This window comes from Gymnoscopelus microlampas (genome assembly GCF_963454915.1).
Source record: "Gymnoscopelus microlampas genome assembly, chromosome: 14".
Taxonomy (NCBI): Eukaryota; Metazoa; Chordata; class Actinopteri; order Myctophiformes; family Myctophidae; genus Gymnoscopelus; species Gymnoscopelus microlampas.
Window position 1 is genome coordinate 16045284 of NC_139951.1, and position 23381 is coordinate 16068664.

A 23381-nucleotide genomic window follows, 5' to 3' on the forward strand; every position below is an offset into this window, starting at 1 on the left:
TGTATGCGAATACTGGAATGTCCTTTTAAATATTTTTTACGTTTGGTATAATCATCGAACCTCACAGGTTCTCAAAGGATGAATGTTTGCGACGAGCCACTCAAATAACAGAAACGAAGGTTATACATCACAGGAAATTGATTAAAATCTGAGTAAGTACCTTTCACGGGCAACAAACATCACTATTGTGACAAACCTGGAAACTTGAATAACGTTGCTTTAAAAAGAATTATTGATGCTTGCAGGGATAAAAGCTGTGTGCGCAGCAATCAAATGTTGATTTTGAATTTTTCAATATCAACGTTATGAATGAAGTTTGAAATATGAAGTACGGCCCTAGTATATACTGATGGAGAAAAAGTTGGCACGCTGTCTCATTTTGAATTCAACAATGCTGAAACAGCTCACTGACCTTTAGAGAAGGCATGCAGTTCAGAGAGGGCATGTAATGCAAGGCATTTCTGAACTTCATGAAGGGTCAGTACACAGTCAAATCCAGAATGGTAATATAACTCTGAGAGTGCACAAATGGAGCCAAATGGACCCGTACATTTGGTTCCATTTGTGCACTCTCAGAGCTATATTAACACTCGGGATTTTACATTGTAGACGTTGTGCCGCAGAAAACCCGAAGAGGTCAAAACAGGATGCAGCATCATCCTTAAACATGTCAGTTTAGCACCCAGATGGTTTCAAGGGCTGTCTGTTTGCCTTGCACCTTATTGCTGGTCTGGACTACGGCTGCAACCATCAATTATTTTCTTCACGATTATTCTCGATACATTTCTCGACTAATAGAATCATCAAGAAGACAATTTTTTATATTAAAAAATCCATGCGTGTGTGGCTGTGTGTGTGTGTGTCTGTCTGAGATTGTGAAGCAGGCGGGGAGGGTGTTGCTGAAAAAGAGTATTCATGCTCAGCAAACCTCCCCTGGCTAAATAAAGGGTTCAAAAATGTATTTGTATGGATTCACACTGTAGGATGAATAATTTATTTTCTACTCCATCCTGTACTATTCTGCTCATTACTGACAGGAACCCGGCAATGAACCCATTCAGATACTCTGATGGTCTGTCAGGGCTCATATCTTGCAGCAACAAACACAATGTGGAAGACCTCTCCTCCTCTGTGTGTGTGTGTGTGTGTGTGTGTGTGTGTGTGTGTGTGTGTGTGTGTGTGTGTGTGTGTGTGTGTGTGTGTGTGTGTGTGTGTGTGTGTGTGTGTGTGTGTGTGTGCGCGCGCGCACACACATGCGTGCGTGTGTCCGTGTGTGCGTGTATTCATCATAAACACTGACAGCCTATGAATGAACAAGCACTCATGCTTTAATGTGGCTGGTAGGAAGCATGAGGGGGAGGGACACACAGCGACAGAGCGTTCCAGGAGAGAGTACTAGGGAGTGAGACTGTAGCAGCAGGTGTTCCTAATCTAGTGTTACACTCAATGCAACCCAACTATGCAAGTTCATGTCAGTGACCACCAGTTAACATAAAACAAACAAGTGTTTATACGCCGCTTTTTATCTGCTGGTAGCTATAATGATGTTTGTTCAACTGTTCTGCGGGCACGCTCTTTCTCTTGAACTCTTTTCCCTCAACAATGCTGCATTGTGTCTGGAGAACAACCGCCCACTGCTCCATACAGTAGTCCTCATGAATTGCTGCTGCATGTCACACTGGATCCCCTAATTCAATGGTTCTCAAACTTTTACATTTCAAGGTCTCCCCACAGTCTTGTAAGGGTCAAGTTTCCCAAACAGTGGGTCGGGACCCAGTTTTGTGTTGCAGACACATTTGTATTCCGGAGTAAATGTCGCTTGTTTTATGTTTCCTAAAATGTTATTATATTGTAATGTATATCGTTATTTCAAAAGCTTTCAAAAGCTTATACCAAAAGTCACAACTCGTTGCGATGCGACACGTTGTGAGCTTGTAGATCATCAACATACTTTACCATACAGATTGGTTACAATAGCATCGGATTTATTAAAAATAAGTTTCTGATTGCAGCTTTAATTTCATCCACTTACTGTACCTCACAAAAAGCATTCCAATGTCATGGTGCAGCATGCGAGCCAAGTGAAAACGAGCCTGCTACTGTAGGTCGGAGACTCACAGCAAAGGCTTGAGTGATGATGATACTGGTTTTTCAGTCAATTAAGTTCTTTTTTTCCCCCTGACTGACCGAATAACTGAAAGAGATAAAGATCACAATCAGCAATGGGCGGCCACAGTTGAATGGGTAGAGAGGTAGAAGTGTCCCTGAGCTAAAACGCTGACGGCACCTAACATTTAAGATGGGTAGATGCAGAGGACAATTTCACATAATATGTGCAAATGTACAGTGATAAAGAATACCCCAAAGGAGTGGAGACTGAATTATAAACCCTATGCTTAGTTGACTGGGGTCCAGCAGGGCCTACAAGTCCACTAGTATTTCCCTTTACAAATCTCTTCTCTTGTGTTGCCTTTTGTGAGCTTGTAGATCTGCTATTTTTGCAGAATCTTCACCCCAGAATAGGGATGCTAGGGATAGCTACGGTGAAAGAACTGTCAGACAGGCCATCATAAGGATGATGATGATGGTGATGAACTGCCATTGTACTAAATTAAATAGGCTGTTGAATATTATGAAGTATATAAAACACTGATCTGCATGGCATAGATATATATTCATTTTTTTGGTTATTGGATTTATCTATATAATATCCAATGTTGCTGCCCTAAATCTACAGTATGTTAAACAAGCAGCACGCGGCACGCTAAGGGATAAAGGTGGCCTTGATCACCTTTATAAATTCAGGCCTTTAGCTTTTAATGACTTGGCTTTTAAAATAAAAAAATAAACTGCTCTGAAACCAAAAAGACATCTAGGAAATCACAACATTCCCAGAAAGACAGACAGACTTCTACCCTGAATTTGAACCGGGTCAGGATTAGGGTTAACCCTAACCCTAATCCTGCGCAAGTGCTGACATTTTTACTATTGAGCTAATAGAGCCTGCCTGCTTACTCCGTGTCAGATCCTGTGTCTAGGTGAGACATGACCTTTGACACGATCTAAATGTCTCAATAGAAGAGCAAGGAGACAAAATACAACCACCCCAAGTTATACTGTATTAACATACTCTACCTTACGGATTGGACAAATTTACATTTTATTAATTAAAAAAGTTACATAGTCCCGCTTTAATTTGGACACTTTCACCTTATAGGCTGTGTGTCATTCGCTGCATTCTGTTACTGACGTCAATGATAACTATGCATGATCGTTGAAGATTATTCTGCATCATTTTAACAATGTTTGGTGTGACATAGGCTACCAAGCCGGAGGGAACTCATTTAAATGGCCAGCTGGCCCCAATTGCTAGAGGGCACCTTACTGATAGAGGCATTGCTTGATAATTTATTTTTATTTCATTACCAGATATTTTCTGCCTGAGGAAGAGTTATTGCGCTCGAAATGCGTTGCCAAGTAGTCTGCAAGATTTTAAGCCACTTTGTGTTCTTTTTCCTAAACAAAAAGTTGTAAAATAGCTAATAGCTAAAAGGCATTAAAACTATTTTTGCATCATGCAGTGGTCTCCCTCCTCTATTGTTTTCGCATCATCATTGTAGGAACAGCAACAATATAACAACAACAACAACAAAAGTGGTGTATACCCTGCTCTAATACCTACAGTATGTTGTTGGTTTGATGCATACTACAGTAGCTACTGTACAGTAGGACTAGTCGTTCAAAGCACAAGAGCAAGTAAAGAGCAATCACAAGAGAGGAAAGTGCATCTATATTAGACCAAATGGAGGACACAAGAGGAACTGGAATCCCAATTTGACCCTGTCGAAGGTCGGCATTCAAGAAGGCCTTCTCTGCATCCAGGGAGCAGGCCAACACAGGGTCTATAGACAGGTTTCCGCGCGACGTCATCACAGAGCAGAATGCGCAATCTGCGCATGCCCGGGGTAGAACGAACCCGGAAGTGCCCTTCACTCTGTTGTTGTGTTTGAGAGTTAGATAGGCATAATGCTGCTATTTTTTCGAACGCGGAAGGAGGCGCGCCGAAGGCGCTCCTCCGACCAAGTGGAGCTTACTATGAAAGTCTGCTCGGCTTGTGTGTGTGTCTGTCTGTGTGCAGTGCACTGCCTGGGTGCGGACGACAGAGTGCGCCAGAGTGCAGCTACAGTCAAAACACAAACACACACACACACACACACACACACAAAGTCCGTAAATACACAATATTTTCAAGCTGCGTTCGCTTCCAGCGTTCGCGCGTCTTACTTGTATTTGTATACAATAGCAGCATTATGCCTATTATGCCTATAATAGCAGCATTTAATGAGATGGAATTCTTAGATATCCCAATAGATGAACTCGTGTAGATGCTTGTAGATGTGTTATTTTTGACTGTCGCTGCTATATTTTTCTCAGAGGAGTGTAATGAGTCACCCAGGGGCACAGGCGAATTTCAGCCACACTGTAGTGCATGCAGGCAATGAGAGCGTGACTCACATGGGGGCAGCCAATGAGAGCGTGAGTGACATGGGGGCGCGGCTGCACACATACTGCACACAGACAGACACACAAGCCGAGCCGAGTGTCATAGTATGCTGAACGCGGAAGGAGGCGACCAAGTTGTGTATTTACGGACTTTGTGTGTGTGTGTGTGTGTGTGTGTGTGTTTGTGTTTTGACTGTAGCTGCACTCTGGCGCACTCTGTCGGCCGCACCCAGGCAGTGCACTGCACACAGACAGACACACACACAAGCCTTCGGCGCGCCTCCTTCCGCGTTCGAAAAAAGACAAACAGATCCAACTTCCGACAAATCAATTTTTTATTGAGTAAACAAGATATTACAAACTGCATAATTTAATCTTTCATTAAACCCGGTGAAGACCATTTATTTTATGAATGTAGATTTGACCAGAGCTGCTGCGGGTAATAGCGCCCTCTATAGGCTCACCCCTCCACTGCGCGCGCATATCCTCTCATGTTTACAAACAGGAAACCCGTCTATACTGTCTGCACTTTTCCACATATTGATGCAGAAGCCTTCTCTGCTGAAGATCCTCCCTGAACAAATCCCACTTGGTCTGGGTATGTTATGGTAGGGAGTATAGTGTCAGGGTTATACTTGAGTGTCAAGCCTCTTTGCAGTATCCTCCTAAATACTGTACATTACCCAGTGATATACAGTAGGTCTGTAATTGACACATTGTTGGGCGTCTTTACCTTTTTGGTATTTTAGAGTAACTTTTGGGCACCGGCCTACTCGAAAACGATGCATGTCTGGAACGATGCAAGTTGGAAGCGCATACTACATCCAGGTTATGCAACACCCGTTGTACTTGTACCCAGTGTGGTACGCATTACCATAGTATGTAGAGGCTAGTCTATGACATCAGTGCTATGATGTCAAACTGATGACATCTGGGATCTCCCTATATGGGTATATATAGGGAGCCTATTTGAGGCCTATGTGACACGTTTTGCGTCACTCTGCCTGTCGTCTCGCATGTGCAGAAGTGTCACCTCCGTGCGCAACCCTGTGCGCAACCTCGTGAGTCGAGCCCATTGTCGAAATCGTTCATGTGTCTGGCCCCAGCCGTAATAAGCTGCAGTACCTATGAACGGCCAATATGTCCAATGCGCTTCACTGCTGCCTCTCGGTTCTGGGGGCTTGAGACACACCTACAGGACGCATCAATTGTGTCTTCCACATCTAGTTGATCAGTTCTGTGCATTTATGCACTGTCCAGCATAACATTTCACACAGCAACAATAGTGTGAATTTAAGTAGAATGGTCAACCCTTGCTCTGTAAATTAATGCACTTATATTGGTACAAAAGCACAAACGTGATGCAAAACTTGACCGATCTGCGAAGCCGATGGGTTTACCATGGGAAACCGATGCCTGTGGACACAGACAGACAGAAAAACCCACGGACAGACAGACAGATACGTGCTTTGCTTCTGGACAACCCTCAGTCCAATAGAATTCCCACTTAGCACTTAACACATCTCTTAACACATCTCCGGGTCATCAGCGACACACACGGCAAGTTTGAAGTCAGTCACACAGGCCCGAGTTATAGCCGGGACACACACACAGACAGTTTTTTAAAATTTAAGATTGAGATGGATAATACCTGTTCTCATGTTGTGTGGGAGCAATTCCCTCTTTGTCAGGTATTATGAATTAAAGTCTAGGGGCCAAAACATCACTAAACTGTTTATAGAAGTCAGACGGATAGCCATCATTCCGAGGGGCACAAGTATACAAAGCAATGAAGGGTATAGCTCCTGATAGAAGCCACCTCATTTATCCCTCTCCTCTCTGTAATCAGTTAATTTCAAACACTGAATATAAAGAAAATTATAATTCAACGCTAGGGTCAATCAAATAGTGAGGGTTAATCCTTCAGCGAAATGTGCTCGGCAGGTTTGATGGCAATCTGCCCAATAGATTGTTACGATATTGTATTGTCATTGTGTATGTATTGTAAGTGGACGTTTTGTCCCAAGGGTGGTGCAAGAGGAAAGCCCATGATGGGGTCACCAATAAATCAGTAAGGTTCATCCTCCAGGGACCATCAATGTGCTTCAGCAAATGTCATGGAAATCTGGCCATTAGATTTTAGGCCATCACGCCAACCACAGAAAAGTTTTTCAAATTGCAGTTGATAAAGTACAGAAGTCATTAAGGGCTTTCACATAAACGTATAAAGGCTGCATAAAACATACAGTGGTAAAACTACCACTCTCCTTCACTTCACTTTAAAGCCTGATTTATACATTGTCATTTGAGCTATCCACAAAGCCAATGTACGACCCAACATATACAGTATTATAGGCATTACTCTGCTTTTGATACTGGTTTGCAGCAGATATCATATTTTGCCATAATGTGCAAGGTGTACTGTAGCTGTGCTTATGTATTCTGTAGGTCTTGCTGTACTCTATGTGCTGCCCCTTGAATCACCCGAACTTTTTCCGCAGGAGACTTCAGCATTTTGGAGTGTGCTGAAAGTGTTCCTCCAATTTCAGCAGTTTCCTCCGGTGATGTGAGATTGTAATGATCCCATTAGTCCTATATCTAGAAGATCTCTTATTACAGAATGGCTTTTATCATAGCTATGATCAGTAATTAGCTCTATACTGAAAATACACATCTCTACTACAATAAACCACATGCAGTGCGTTGTTTTCATAGATTGGAAAATGGACAGATTTATAATGTCCAGGAAAATGTATGTGCTTTTGTGCCCAAACGGTTTAGCCTACATCTAGAACTGCTGTGATTTAACTACTTAAACCCTTTTTTACTTCCTTGACTCACAACACTGGAGAATAGGGACGCTGGGGTTCATTTGGTTAAAATATTCATTTTAGGCATAGCAAGGCGGGGTGATGTAATGCATACAGTACTGTATGTTTGCACTAATCTACTTAACTGTCATTCCAAAGTTTAGTCTCATCATCATATTGTCTAGTAAGATGGAAGTTTTTCCAACAAGTATTTTTACCATGTTTTCCCAGTATAGTGTCTCTGTCGGTTGGAAACCTCATATGACCAAAACTGTTACTTTTCAGGATTCAAATTCAAAAATAGCAAAAGTAGCAGATCTACAAGCTCAAAACGCGCCGCTTCGCACCACGTTTCGAGCTTGCAGATCTGCTACTTTTCATACTGTTGTGTGACGCTGTACTATGATCAAGTAGGTCGTTCATTTACGAAAGAAAATATGGAAATAGGAGGTTTCTGCCCGACAGCAACGATATATGAGGTTTACCAATTACCATCTCTTCAATGACCGGTTCATACTGCCAACAAAGTGGTTCACGTACATCATTTTGAATAGATACTTTATAATGCAGACAATGTGCCACATGCTTGAATTGGAACATAATTCAAAGTCATTCTGTCAGTAGATAATAATCTCACTCTCATATATTTTTCATTCCGTTTCAGACAACAATGTATGAATGCCATCCTCAGTTGTTTATTATCACGGTAAAACATTTCCATATAGTATCAGCTTATGTCTTTTAAAACAGAGTCACCTTGTCTATTATGCATGGGTTCAATTCACAGGGGGAATTCTGCAGTATGTGTGAGTATGAGGCTGTGTATGAATTCAGGTGTGTATGTGCGTGGGGGTCATACTAATTAACTCAAAATATTACATCCAACTAAAAGCTGCCATTTTGTTGGTTGATCGTGACTGAGTTGAGTTTGTTGCATGGGAATATAGTTTCAAGAACCTAATAAAAAAATCTCTATGAAGATACTTGTGATTTGCGGTATGACATTTTACATGTATACATTTTGAAAGAATGAGGGCACACAGTGAAATATGGTTTATCTGTGGAAGTATGGCCTTGAAATGTATATTAAAAACACCAACAGAAATGCCAGATACAAGACACCTTAGAGTCACTTTCTTTGAAGTACTAAAACATATTTAGGGGGTGTATGTATAATTTGACTGTACCAAAGTGCATAAAAGTAAATAAAAAAGTAATTCATAACTTTTTGTATAATTGTAGGCATATATTGCATCACATGTACAGTACAGTAGTGCATGTGGCACAGCAGCAGCAGTTAAGACGCTACTGTACCTCTTTAAGAACTGAACAGCCAGTGCTCAGCTGAACGTGAACACGAGGCCCAATTAAATTACATTTCCTCATTAACTTTTGCATTGAATATTTAGAAAGTGTCAAGATAAACAGGAGCTTATTCCTCTTCAGCAGAGCAGAAATGATCAGAGGACAGTAGGAAGGTATAGGAGGGAGGGAGAAGCTTCTGCTAGAGGCTGCTTTACGGTCTCTGCTTTTATTGGAAGACTTCAATCTCACAACCGTTTGGTCATAGTCTGAAATCGAGGAAAGACAAATCGATAGTATACTCACTGTACTGTATGACTACACTGGTTTAGGGCTGCAGCAGTGAATCAATTTAATCCATTATAAAAAAATCTCAATTATCTAATAAAATACTAAATTAAAAGCATTGTAGGGAACATTAAGCCTAAATTTAAAAAATATTTAATATTAACATTTTTTCCCCTCTATCAGCCACTATATAATGATAATGGGGTGTTTTCCTGCATTGAAACACAGTACTCTTTCTGAAAACCGTATTTTCCCTGCATTGTTTATGTTTGTGCAGTTCGTTTCCCGGCCACCAGGGGGTGATGCCTCCATAGACTTCCATAGACTTCCTTACGTCCCGGACAAACATAACAACAACAACAACAATAGGGAAAATAGGGTTTTCAGAAAGAGGCCTGTGTTTCAATGCAGGAAAACACCCCAGCATCATTATATAGTGGCTGATAGAGGGGAAAAAATGCAAAAAAAAATATATATAAATATTTTTTAAATTTAGGCTTAATGTTCCCTACAATGCCTTTAAAGTCATTATAGTCAAAAAGTTTTAAAATGTTGGAAAAAAATTAAATAGCAGATCTACAAGCTCATAACACACCACAATGTGACGCATTGTGAGTTTGTAGATTGACAATTTACACTATTTTTGCACAGGAACATTATACACCAACATTTTTTTGGAAAATCACACTTTTAGATTATTCGATTAATTGAAAATGTAATTGATAGAATAACCGCTAAGAAAATAATTTCTAGTTTCAGCCCTACACTGGTTTAAGGCCTTGAATTATCATTGTCACACCATCCTTTCCACAATTATTACTCGATACAAATTACATTCTGTATTCCATTTGTCTCACTGCCTAACATTTACACTACACATGTCTTCACCTTGCAATTATATACATATTATTCTCAGGGTAGAGATCTGCCATTTTTGACCACTGTTTGCTGGCTGTCCGTATTCTGCCCCAGAATACGTCCCATTATTGTGCCATTGTTTAGATCAATGGCAAAATAAATCAAAAAGACACCTCCAACAAAATGCCTAACTGCTGTATCCACTCACACACTTTCTGTCCTGTGATGTAGAGAGCGCTCTTCTGGTACCTCACTCACCTCACTAATTACACAAAATCTTTGTGTGTTGCCTTAAAATAATCACTGGCTAATAAGCCAAGTATGCCTTAATACATTATAATTGCCCTCTATAACTAAAATGTTAAATTAAAAACACCTTAAATATTTGAGTTATTTTAGAAATAATTGATGAAATTGATGATGTCATTTGTCCATGTGTGATCCAGCCCTATGGAATGTTATTAGCATGTCCTAATAAAAAAACAACTTAATACTTCCTATCGTTAATATGAGCATCAAAACTATATTTTAAATATGTTTTTATTTGCACATGCATTTCAAAAATTCCATAGGGCTGGATCACACATGGACAAATGACATCATCAACCTGGGACGGGTTGATGATGTTCATCGGTAAAAGATGAACTATTTCTAAAATATAAATATTTAAGGTGTTTTTCATTTTTATTTTAGTTACAGAGGGCAATTATAATGTATTAAGGCATATTTGCCTTATTAGCCAGGGATACTTTTAAGAAACCGTTAATTGGCACTACAGACAATTAAGGTCTTTTAACAAACATCTGCTAACGAGGTGTTGCTACTGTAGCTGGAGCCTGGTTTCCACAATACCATGGATGGATGCTTCTACTAATGTGTGCGAGTGAAAAGCACAGTGTGGGCGGTAGCCATGAGAGGTAGCTATGGGCCTTTCATCACTGAGAAACACTATCATACAGAGAGGCTAATAATCATGGAGCTGAAACGTTTAGTTTCCCATGTGTTCCTGGCCTAGCATGATGCTGAGGCATTATGTCAGGTGTTTGTATGAAGAGAAGGCACAGTGCAGCAGGGTAAAAATACATTATCTAGTGTAGAGGAATTATGGTGAATTACACCGTATATTATTATTATGTTGTTCACCTTTGACTCTATGATATTCACATGGTCAGAACATAATCATAAGGCCAAAGGTGAAACAACATAATTACAATAAAAGGTGTAATTCTCCCATAACATATCATAGTCAAAGGGGAAAAACATAATAACAATATGAGGTGTAATTCTACCATAGCAGAAAGGCATACTTCCCACATCATGTCACCTTGAATTTGTGGATTCTTTGTTTTTCCTAAGCCAATAATTTGATGACCAGCGAACCGGTACGCAGCAAGACTCTTTGTGTCTCCAACCAGAATCGCTGCCGATCATCAAATCATTGGCTTAGGAATGCGACAAAAACAAAAAAATATCCATGAATTCAAGTCTCCATGGGGTGACTAATCGTTAGGGGAAAAAATATATTTTGGGTATGAACTATCCCTTTAAGCTTGGAATTTCAATAAAAAAAAACTGTGAACATAATTGGGGAGAAAACACATTCAGCAATAGTGGCGTCAGGACCCCGAGTGTATTAGGACCCAAATGCAGGAACTCAGAACTCAAAGTAAAGGCAGGAAACCAAGGAGGACAGTTTAACGACGATTTTACTTAAATTAATAACAACAAAAGGTACACCTCACTGGGCAAAACTCAGGACACAGGGGGTAGCAAATACAATACAATGATCCAGCCCAGATAGAAGTCACAGACAGTCTAAAGGTCCTTACACACCGGGGCGATTTTTTCGTGCAAATAATGCGTTTTTTTTTTAAACCTTATAAAGTCAATGGCTCCGTACATGGGGCGAAAAAGCGAAGCGAAAAAGCGTCTTTTAATTATTCGGAACGAGTCCGAATTTTGCGTATATTCGCTATATTCGCCGGTGTGTAACAACCTTTACATGGTCTCTGGGGCTTGTTAGCCAACTAGGCACGGCTGACACCCGCAGGTGAGTCCACTCTAGGCAATCAGAGTCCAAAGAGGAGAGGGGAGGGGCTGGGGAGCTCAGGAGGAAGACGCACTGGGCAAAGTCACCATAGGGCCAGGGCACAGTACACATGGCAGAGGCAGGCAGCGCAGGTGCAGATCGTGACAAGTAGGTCATAGGCTATGCTAGTACTGTGCCAATTCATGCCAAATAATTGCTAGAAGATTGGAGCTCAGCTGAAAAATCAATTAACACCAAACCCAGGCAATGCTATAGGGGATGTTCATGTTCACCAGGGAACTAGATAAGACCTTTAAGTTGATTTGCTTTGCTTCATTGACTGTTAGATAGGTAACCAGAGAATTGGGCTTGTGTCTTTAAGAACTTTCAAGCCTGTCTTGGGCACGTCACTATAGGTGAAAATTGTAAAAAAAAAAAAAAAAAAAGCATAAAAATCATGAAAAAAAAAGGCAGATATTGTAGATGTTTCTGCGTCGTTTGTTTAAGATGCCAGACACCTGGCTGCCGCACACTGAGGGAGGGACATGTCACATGCATGCATGTGCATGTGCATTTGAACAGTCAGTCAGTCAGTCAGACAGACAGACAATATTGGGCCCGATTCACTAAGCAGTTTACGCGCCCATATTTTGAACGTACTGGCATTTACGAAAATTCCTACATTAGTAGTCTGATTCATCAATCTATTTCTGCCTGTGTATTTTGCGGTAAGTCCGCTCTTTGTCACGTCTACTCCGAGGATGACTTACATGGGATCAAAGCTTGCGTATGCCTTTAGAATGCCTTATTCTTCATGCAAAATAGCGCCAAACCTCAAATAAAATATTTACGTGCCCAACATTTGTCAACACACACAAGAAAGAAAAAAGATGTCAACGATCTATTGCTTCTATGCATATTATAGACACATGACAAGATGCAAATTCAACCGCTTTTTATTTCTTTTCAGTTGACGGATTTAGAGCTGAATTATTAGTTCCCTCGGCGTGTTTGCCGTTTCTGCAACTGTGGCCACAGTTTTGCTATTGGGCTTTAAGTTTCATGCCAACTCCATCGCGCTATCATTTATAATATTGACCACATGAACTCAGTCTTACCTTGATAAGGATACAGTATGGATAAAATCTTGCCTACTCCATTTCCAATAGTGGAGGGTTCGTCCAAAGGACAGATTCCCCTCAGTAATCAATAAAGCTCTGATAACATTTTTGGGATATCTGTTGATTCCAGAATCATCTTTATACCTTGGCTAAGGTGAGTGAGCAATTGTTCAGTAGAAAGGGCTTATAATATTTCCTTGCCAAGTTTTATAAGCCTTTGGTCGTGAGGTGAGGTTGAACTTTATACATTAACTTCTTATTCTTATTACACACTATTACCTTATGACAATAATGACACATTGAGGATAGACAACACACTCCAGATTTGGGCGTAGCTGCATTGGGAACTCCTTAAATGGTTATGGCCGAGTCATAGTGACATAAGCGTGACGACGTGGTCCACTGGCCTGCCGGTCCTCCCTTAAGCCAATTTTAATTCTAAAATAAGATTTGTTATATCTGACCTGTGCAATTTCTATAAGTGAGGTTGGGACATTGACATTTGCTGCACTGTGATTGGCCACCCATTGTACCCCCCCCCCCCCCAATTGTACCCCCCCTAACCCTGCACTGTGATTGGCCACCCACCCATTGTACACCCCTTCCACCCACAATGGGTGGCCCCTGGACACCCCCACTGACTCTGATTGGCTAGCGAGACACATTTTTTTTAAGTGAGCTTCCATCACTGTGATGACCACACCGCCCACTTCACACTGGGTGTGATTTTTGTCTCCGCCAGGAGACTATGTTTTCACTTTCCGTCCCCCCCCCTCGGCCAAGCTAACATTGGTCAAGCCTCACGTGACACGTGACAATACGTTGAAAGAGTGTGCTCTGATTGGCTAGTGAGACGCATGACGTATAGCGGCCTATAAATAGATGTGTCACTTTGAAAGAGTCTTGGTCTCTTTCAAAGTGAGGTAAGACAGGAATAATCACGAAATGGCTGAGAAATGGCGGAGTATTAATGGCGGAGTATACTTGATTAATCCTGTCTTAAGTGTTTAAGACAGGATTAATCAAGTAACACTTAAGACAGGATTAATCAGGAACAGTACTGGCGGAGACCTGTGCTCCGAGGAGCACATTTTCTAGTTTTATATTACATTTTATGTTCCAATGTTCAATGCCAAAAACACAATTAAGTCGTTAATCGCAATTATTTGTATGACAGTTAATCATCAATTTAAAATTGTGTAATTACTGACAGCCCTACATGTCTCATAGTGACTTCATTCTCAACAGTGAAGGGAACACAGTGTTAAACTGTCAGTTGCACACTTCCACTCCAGGACCCCTGGCCAGCCCTCTCTCTCTCTCTCCACCACCATTTGCACTGATCAGCTCTCACCATAATTGCCTGGCACAGCAAGGCTCTGCTTCACACCTGCAGCCAGCCATCACTTACAACAGGGAGAGAGAGACTGTGTACGTGTCTGTGACGTGAGAGAGAGCGAGAGCGAGAGCGAGAAAGGAACAGAGAAAAGACAAAAAAGGAGGATGAAAGGAAGCTGAGAGAAAGGAGACTGTCACTGCCTCATGTTGATTCCAAACGGTCAAAAAAAGAGAAAAAAGAAAAGAGAAACTAGATGGGACAGCTGTTTCCGTGGCAACCGTGGAGTATTACTGGATGGCAGAGGAGGGTGGGGTGGGGGTGTGTAGGAGGGGAAACGGGCTACTAGGATGGAGATAGGCAGCTTCCAGGTAAAACATGATGGCACTGAGAACTGAGTGGACTTTTCTTAACCACCTAAACCCTGTACGTTGAGCGGACTCCCTCATACTAGTGTCTTTTCCGTTTTCACTCTAAATTAAATATCTTCAAATATCTTGAAAATACATGATCTACGAGCTAACAAGCTTGTAGATCTGCTTTTTCCTGCTTATGTTTTCCACAGAATATGGATGCTTTCTCCTATGGCGTTCCTATTTTGGATATGTCATTGTAGGTAGAAAGAAATATATCATTGCTGTCGTGCAGAAACCTCTTAACTTTGTATTTTTTCGAAAATGTATTCCCTACTTGATCATACAACCGCGTCACACAAAAGTAGCAGATCTACAAGGTTGAAATGCTACACGAAGCGACGCACTTTGAGCTTGTAGATTTACTTTTGATACTTTTGAATTTGAATTCTGAAAAAGAACAGTTTTGGACATATGAGGTTTCCACCTGACAGAGACGATAGACTTTTTCTTCCAAAATGTTCAAATATTCTAAAATAGCTCATCTACAAGCTCACAAACACACTCAAACACGTCACATAAGTTCTACACTGTATGATTGTAAAGATGTTTTCATTTCTACATTGTCCTAGCAGCATTACAGTGTTGTATTAAGAATGTGGGAGCTGACTTATCACTCTCTCAGTAAGAATACAGCAGGAGCCCATTGGCTCCAATTAAGTGCGCTCAATTACAAAGAACCTACTGATTACAGTTGATTTAGCTGTGTGTTCTTAGCAGTAATGGTTTCATTTTGCCCATTCAGACACTATCTAGTCTATCAATGGTCTGCTTTTCATTTAGTCTCATAACATTCCATTAACTATACACTGGCTATGATATATTTTTAAGTTGTTTCTTCAAGATTTCTGCGCTGGATCAGACACAGACAGACAGACAGACACAGACACAGACACACACACACACACACACACACACACACACACACACACACACACACACACACACACACACACACACACACACACACACACACACACACACACACACACACACACACACACACACACACACACACACACACACACACACACACACACACACACACACACACACATCTGACCTTGTCTCCGTGGGGGTGATTCCTAAGCCGGGAAGAAGCCACAAATGTGTCTAGAACAGATGTCATGGTGACAGAACACAAACACACAGAGTGCAGTGTTGCCATGTCTGCTTATTATAAGCGACTTTGGGCTTGTTTTTCTATAAAGTCGCTTGTAAATATTGGTAGTTGCGGGTTGCGTTTTTTTGGGCTTGTTTCTAAAGTTTCTAATGTGCAGTTTCCTAATGTTGTTTAAACCAGTGGTTCATGTCAAGGACTCCAACATTAATATGTATTTGGTTACAGACCCCCATCTGAAAATATGTTGTGCCAGGGAACCCCATACTAGATGCGTGTTGTTAAAATGTTACAAAAAATATTCCAAATATTTATATTTATATTTTTGAAAATACAAGCTTGGTGCGTCTTGTGACGCATTGTGGGCTTGTAGATCTGCTATTTTCAAATAGTCGATGGATTCAAGAGGTAAACTTTCTTGTTTTGGGCTTGTTTTCGTAGACCTGGATGCTTATTTCTCTCGCAAAAATCTGGCAACACTAACAGAGTGTGACATGAACAATGAGACAAAAGGACAGAAGGAAGAGACTGATGCAAGGAAAGAATGGAAGGCAGGGAAAAAAAGGAGGATGGAATGGTTGCGTGCTAATGATGGAAGCGAGGTACTGTACAACAGTACCTGATGAGAGATCATCCTCCATTTGGTTCTGCACATTGATGATGATGAACAAAACATCATGGTCTGTCGTACATTTCCTCCATAAACGATACACACACTTTAATATCCTCAGTGTAAAGAGACCCGTAACGTCCATTGAAATGTTATGGGGAAAATAAATTATTTTTCCAGGGGGAGGGCGAAGGATTGACAAAGTTTATCAAGAGATGATCATCAAAGCAGGGCCCAGCAGCCTAGTTGGCTTTGCTAGACCAAAGCTGCCAAGTCCTCTCTCTCCTAAGGACTTGGCATCTTCACCTTTTATACCCAAAGACACCTTCTCTAAATGGTGTGGACTGAGAGACATTACAATAAAGATAGTTATGCTGACTCAGGTTCAGAATGAGAATAGCAGAAGTGCTTGACTAGTCCTTACAAGGGGAACAACTGTTGAGGTCTGTGACAAGACTTGCTGTGAAGCTGAACACACTGCAGTCCAAATAGAATCAACAGAAATGATTTCGAACAGATTCTATAAATTCCTTAACAACTTGAACAGTGTACACACAGTTGGGAACAACAGGGAGGCTAATTAACAACACTGAATAATTGATGGCATTTGTTTTGACATGCCTGGATCATGAAGACATCACATTTTAGGGAGTATTTGCAGATACGGCACTAATTGTTCTAAGCACGATGGCAGACGCGATAGAAATTAACACATTATTTCCCACTGTTACCTCACACTTTGCCATGGGTGAAATGCCATTTGGAATCAATGTGAAATAATTGCATTCTAAATGACATGTACTTATGTACAGTAATGTTGATTAGACTATGATTATGGAGTCTGGATGAACACGTCAGCCTAAATGTTCCTTTTATAATTACTTTCACATCAATGTTCGTCTCTCCATGCGTCCCGCCGTGATCAATTATGATAAGTCTTATTGGATGTAGCCTAGGCCTGCATGGCACATGGATATAATGGAATATGAAATGCAACGTATCCTGCAGATATCCGGCATATTGTAAAAATGTTGCCCTAGATTATGCTCTAGATAGTCACACGTGCATGGAGAAATGATCTATACACTCACACACTTATTAATATTAATACTGATTCATATGATTCATATAAATACTGTGTTGGATCATGAGGGCTGTTGCCCCTGCCCCATGCCAGCTGCTTAGTGACCAAGACAAGATTGTAAATGGGCAGTCTTCTGCTGCCAGCAGGCTTTGCCCTCTCCTGTGAGTAATATTCTCCCAAGGCTCTGCCAGAACATTTCGTAACACTCCAGTCCAGAGGAGTGTTAAAATAGCCTGAGGGGCCGAAGAGCCAACGGATCGGAAGCCAAGAGATAACTGTGGTAGTACAGTGGATGTCAATGTTTCAATGTACAGTATAGTTCTAAACATGCTCAATATGACCGTTGATTTAAATAACTGTCGCCCTGCTTCTGAACTGACATGCACCCTGCTCTGAATTGTCAGCGTGATTGTCAGAGAGAAATGACATTAGAGAGATAAAGACAAGAAGAGATGCGGACTTGGAATTAGTTGAGATTGATTACACTTGAACCCTACATTAGCATCCCTTTTCTCGACATAATTGACCATGGGGGGGTGGGGGGGGGGTTCATCATAGCCGATCCACAAGTTCACAAGCTCGGCTATTGTCAGAAGATATTGAGCAGAGGAAAAAAAGGAGGCTACCAAGTATAGACCCCTGGGGGACACAACACAGGCCAAGGAAGACGTAGTTTAAGTGATTAAAATGATGTAGATTTCCGTGGAGGTATAGTTTATGTGTCAGAACATGATATTCTTCCAAATAAATAGCCTATACAAAAAACTATTCAAGGTAACTTTAAGCAGTTTAATGTTCAAATGAACGAGGGCTAGTAGACTGTAGCAAACTTATAGACAAAGCCAGCGAGAAGTGTTTTGATTTCTCTTACCTTGACATGAATTGGAAACCTTGATTTAACTCCAGGTATTAATCCACCATGGGCTTACAGCAAGGTCTCCATTTATCCAAGATCAACATCTGTTTTTACGTCTGGAGACTCCCGTTCAGGACAGGCTTCAGACGTGCCGCCACAGGAGACTTGGCTCAGATCTGAACCCATTCGATTTGGTGTTAGGAACCTGTTGTGACCGCATGCCCTTCACCCCAGGCAGGGTTCAAACCCACGACCATTCACATGAAAGGCATGTGCTCTAACCACTACACTGGGGCAGCCCTTTTATCAAAGATAGTATAGCAATGTTAACATAATGAAACATACTAAAGCGCATTACGTGGAAACAAATACAAAAGTTGGTGACATTTATGCTTACTTGGACAATGTGTTCTACAACAGTGGCTTCCTTTTTGCAGCTAGTAGACTGACATGCAGTATGTGATAGGATTAGCTCAGTGACCCCAGGTATTATACCCCAGATTATAAATATACAGCATATAGGCAATTCTAGTTATCCGTCTATGTTATCTTTGACATAAACAAGGATACTTCTACAGTAAGTAATCTAAATCAAAGTGGGTGAGCACAGATTGTCTCCATTCCTAACCAGGCTTCTTGTTGTCAATCAGTGTCCTGATTTCTGATGATAGCAGGTGTGCCCAATTCAATTATTGTTTACTCAAAAATGGCCACCAACCCACCCAGAGAGGCTCAGCAGAAGTTTCTTTTTCTGTCCTCTTTCAAAATAAGAAAGAACAATTATATCTGATAGCATAATACATGATTCCACAAATGTATGAGCCATTGAGCCCTCTTCCATGAATAAATGTTTACTTCATGATGATGATAATGATGATAATAGCCTACTGTATGTCATATTCTGATCTGTAGTAACATAAGTCATGCTCTGGTGGCTCGTATTGATGATATACACAAGCAAATGATGCTGTGTAGTGCATAGATAAGAATACACTGAGGCAATTAATGAAGAACTTGAACAATGTATTCACATAACACAGACAGACAGACAGACAGACACACAGAGACACACACACACACACACACACACACACACACACACACACACACACACACACACACACACACACACACACACACACACACACAGATAAAGAAATGGAGAGACATGCATGTCTGCACAACATGCATGGATGGGTAGATATGTCCATCATATGTAGCTGCAGTTGGTTCAGTTTCCAATCTATTTTATTCATGAGGCTCTGGTTCAGAACTCAAAACATTGCAGGATGGATTACTGTATGTGAACTTGGACAACATTTCATCAAGATACTATTTAAAATATTTAAAGGTCTAGGGGACAGTTCATTTTGTATCGCCCGATGTTTACAGACCCACAGACAGAAGCCCCATGGTATCATCTGTATAATATTTTGGTCTGAATCTAAAGCATCAGAATTCATTAGCTGTATTATGGGGCAGCCAGTGTTCTATAAATGTGTTTCAGCGAAACTTAACCAGCCTCAATTGTCATCATCAGTCTTCCATAAATAATACCACAGGTTGTATTAATATACCTTATTTTATGAAAACATTGATCTGTCTTACCTGCACACCTCTAAACAGTTACCAGACCAGTACCCCACCATACAATGTACCTGTCATCATCAAATTATGTAAATGAGCAGTATGCAGACGGTATTGGGTAGATCCAGAATTGAACTTGTAGTGTGATATGAGAGCAGTGTGGTGGTATTTAAGTTGATGATGTGCATACTTTAGGTACATAAATCCAATTCTATGTCGCAGATCTGAACAGCCACTTAAACAGCAATCACATGTTTTCCAATTAATTACAAATGTTTCACTGGGGCTTGCAGTGTTCAATGTGCACGTGTAGGCCTTAAGTTTAATAGGAGCCCAACATTCCCTTCATGGCAAAAGGCTTACGCAAAATGGTTAGCCCCGTTTTTTAAATCTAATCGAACTGCCCAAAGCTATGTGACCAACAGCATGAGAATTCTTGAATCGTGTGGCATTTTGATTGCACTACTCCTGCAAGAATATTCTCCTCTACACAAGTTAATAAATATGTTCTTTTTATTTCCAAAAACATGCAAATCCATTATTTTCTATTGTTCTCAATCCCTCTTACACAGTTATCTCGCTCTCACATACACACAGAAGTAGCCGAGTAATCAATAGGTCTATATGTATGCACTACTGTGTGGTAAATTAAATAACCACCCGCCCCTCAAAGATAAATGTGAGCTTTGGGGAAAAAAACTAAATAGAACAAAAATATAAATTAACAGAAAAACAAAATTATTCTTGACATGAGTAAAACACCACTTACTTATTGAGTTATCCAGACGGATGCCTGATAAGTGTTATTGCAATGGTTTTACATTAGTCACTCAGTGCAAGAAAGGAAAACACAGACAAAATAAGACAAAGGTCTGGCATAAAGAGCATGACATCTGCATGATATAGTGAGCTCAATGGAATACATAGCCCGATAATTAACATGATTCCGCAATCCCTAAAGCTATTCCAACTAAGTTCATTTTAATTCTTACATGGTTGGGCTTGCAAGGTTAGCACAACATTGTTCAAGCAGCCCACATTGTATCGACTGCGTCTTTAAAAAGCCAATGTGATGCCATACACATTAAAATCCTTACGCCTCATTTCCATTCAACTCTGTGTTCTCTCCTTAATTCCGTTTAGTTCATTGATTCATTTCTATGGAAACCTCATTCCGTTTCTTTCCCGGACCGAATTGTCTTTCTTTTCGTACAGATTTTGGAGAGACTGTTTTGCATTGTGTACAGTGCCAGGAAGAAGCAGAATACACTATTTCAGTCAATTCAGTTGCTTGACTTTCTACATTCTATTATTAGAGTGCTTTTCAGGGTACTCAGCTCCACTTTACATTCATTTTAAAAAATCATTTCGATACGTCTGTAAAAAATGAATGCATTTTCTTGCATTTAACACTTGAGGGAATATTGCGTATCACACAGAGTTCAATGGAAACGAGGAGTTGGTGTTAATTTCACTCGGAAGAGAGTACAAATGGAACCAAATGGACCCTTACGGGTCCATTTGGTTCCATTTGTACACTCTTCCGAGTTAAATGACCACCGGGGATTTGACTGCGTATCTGTACAAGAGTCACTATCTCGTAAACTTACATGTAACGCAAACATGCTGCATCCTCACTCAACATTAAGATCAAGTGACATACTAACTTAACACCAAAACCTCAGTGCGTTTTTTAAATTCCTTAATAACTTTATTTGCAAATAAATTGTCATCTTTTAATCCGAGAGACAAAAACGAAGCAGGCTTTTGTTTGTTACATTGTCACTTTTACAATGGTCTATCATTTCCAGTACTCTCCCTGAAGGGCTATTGCTTGAGCTTAAACCAACATGAAACCTAAATAAATAAAGTGTTTATTTTTTTTACTTATAGTATATTAAAACACAGATGGTTAAATAAGGGAAAAGCAGGTAACCAGATTATTTTTCTTCGTAGGGATGCATTCTTGGCCAGTGACTTAAAGATTTTAAAATTTACAATGAAGCCCACAACACTTGAATACAATATTAGAGAGAAATCTTAAATAATCTTAAATAATCCTAGAAAAACAATTTGTGTGTGACATAGATCATCTTGCGTCTTTTATTTCTTAAACTTGGTCATTAAACTTGCATAATAAACATGCAATGAAACATTTTTTTTAAATATATATTTTTTTAGATATTTTTTTGTTTTGTTTTTGGAGAATGTGTATATAAAGAGAGTAACTCTGTTTGCTGTATTGCATAAGAGCATCACCGAAATCAAAACTGGAAAAAACAAAACAAAAAAACAAAACAAAAAAAAACAATACAGACCTCAGACATAAATAATCCATATTTCAAAGGGTTTCTTGAACACGCACTAATGCCATTTCAACATTTGCCACTTTCGAACATTCATTTAATTCCTTAAAACCACCGTGTCACCAAATGGATGCCAGGCAGGGCACAAAACCCACACACTGTATGGAGATGTATGTAATGTAATGTGCTGTTTTTATTACACCTTTTAATGTCCCTGGCCTGATTTGCTTTGCCTGTGTGCAGAGGTGGACTTCATTATATGTAAATGTAAACCATTTCAAAAATGGATGATTTCGTATTCAGGTCTGCATCGAAAACGGCTTAATAACCAATGAGAGGTGTCAGTCGGTCTCCTCGTGAAAAAGCCAACAACAAAGTCCTGAGGGACGCATACAGTAGTTCTCTTTCCCATGCCTTCCACTGTCATTTCATCTCTCTGTCTGTCTATGTCTAAACCCATCTGTCTATCATCCACTGCTTTTCTTAAGCCTGGGTTATACTTGGTTGCGCATCATGTCGCGCACCGAAGATATCTACAACACGTTGAGAGCTTGTGGATCTGCTATCTTCAGTGGACGACACCGGCACGCAACTAAGTTTAAATCAGGCTTTATACACATGCACGCACACATTTTCTCTTGCTCTCTCTCTCTCTCTCTCGCTCTCTCACACACACACACACACACAGACACACACGCACTCACACCCAGCCACGCGATTCTGAAGTATTCGCCCTGGTCTTCAATGTTGGTTGTATATAGCATATATACTGTATATACATAATATATATGTGTGTGTGAAGCTTTCTGACATTCCTCGCTCTTTCTCCAGCTTGCATAGCTCAACCCTGGCTTAGTAAGGCACTGATTCCTCCGCTATCCCCTCCCTATCCGTCCATCTGTCCTATTCATCTAGCCTGCCCTTTTGTAGGAGCCCGTCAATACACAGTAGTGGCATGTACAGTACGTGCATGCAACATGCGGTGTACACACATACTCAACACACAAACTTGCAAGCACGGCTTCTTAGTCCAGCCTTCGGTCAAAGACTAAAGAAATTCCTTAGAATCATCGTGACTGGCCAACAGTTTTCATCATCGGCATAACGGTTGTGTTTGTCTTCGGTCCTTGTCCATCCGCCGAGTGTCCATCAACATCC